Here is a 1,598-nt window from a genome sequence, read left to right on the forward strand (position 1 = left end):
TTTGCCAATAATTACATATCTGGCAAGGGACTTATCTTTAAGATTTATAGAAAACTCCAACCCTTAACACCAAAGGAATTAACAATCCAATTGAAAAATGGGCAGAAGACACAAATAGAAACTTCACCAAGGAGGATATCCAGGTGGCCAGCTAATACATGAAGAGATGCTCACAATCGTTAGCCATCAGAGAGATGCAAATCAAAACAACAATGAGATACCATCTCGCCCCAGCACTGATGGCAAGGTTCAACGAGACAGAGATAACAAATGCTGGGGGGGATGCAGAGAGACTGGGACTTTCATACACTGCTGGTGGGACTGTGAAGTAATACAACTACTGTGGAAAGCAATATGGCAATTCTTTAGAAAGCTGGAATTGGAGATACCATTTGACCCAGAAATCTCATTACTAGGTTTATATCCTAGAGAGGTGAGATTCAGGACAGGAACAGATATATGCACACTCATATTCATTACAGCACTATTTACAATAGCAAAAAGATGGAAACAACGTACGTGCCCATCAGCAGAAGAGTGGATGACCAAATTAGAATACATACACATAATGGAATGCTATGCAGCACTAAATAATGTAAAGTCTGCAAAACACTGCATAATATGGATGAATTTGGAGGACATCATGCTGAGTGAAACAAGTCAATCACAGGACAAATATAGTATTAGTTCATTGTTGTGGAGGGCCAAGGAAAAGTTTATATATGGAGGGAAACTTTCTTTGTTGGTCGCAGGAGTGGGAGAACAGGGGAGGGAACATTGCCAAAAAAAAAAATGCATTGACCCATGTCACTTTAGTTTTGTGTATTTCACTGTACATAAATTATATTTCAGTAAAATGCATTAAAAAAAAATTTGGTCTCTATACATTTGCCTAATATTTATTGAGCATACACTCTGTGGCGTAGCACCCAAGGCATTTGACTGCTAACCAGAAAGCTGGTGGTTCAAACCCTCCAGCCACACTCCCTGGAAGGAAGGCTGGGCAATCTACTTCTGTAGTGATGTTGCCTCGGAAACCTAAGGAGGGGTCGCTATGAGTCAGGTCCGACTCGATGGCACATAACGACAACAACAACAACAACAACAACAACACTCTACTGAATGCTGGGATGTGATAATAACAAAGCCAAGGCTATGCCTTCTTGTTTATGTTCTAGAATAAGGAGATAGACAGATATATTCACGGTATAGGAGCTCTGGTAGCATACTGCCTAAGGCACTTGACTGCTAAGCAGAAGGCTGGAGGTTCAAACCCACCAGCCACTCCTCAGAAGGAAGGTTGGGCAATCTACTTCCATAGTGACTTGATGGCACATAACAACAACAACAACAACATTCACGGTATGTCACCAATATAAGGTCAGATATAAATAATGCTTTGGAGAAAAGTACTGTGAGAAGGAAGGGGAAGAAAGGGGAGAATCAGGGAAGGTGTTTTTAATAAGGTGATATTAAAGGAGAAATCTGAATGAGGTGAAAAAGTAAGCCATATGAGTATCTCAGAGAAAGTATTCCAAGTAGAGAGAGCAGCAAAAGCAAAGGCCCAGAGGCAAGAGTGTGCTTGGTCACTCCAGGAA

Source organism: Orycteropus afer, unplaced genomic scaffold (assembly GCF_000298275.1).
Source record: "Orycteropus afer afer isolate SDZICR_OR568_19922 unplaced genomic scaffold, OryAfe1.0 scaffold00044, whole genome shotgun sequence".
In the NCBI taxonomy this organism is placed as follows: Eukaryota; Metazoa; Chordata; class Mammalia; order Tubulidentata; family Orycteropodidae; genus Orycteropus; species Orycteropus afer.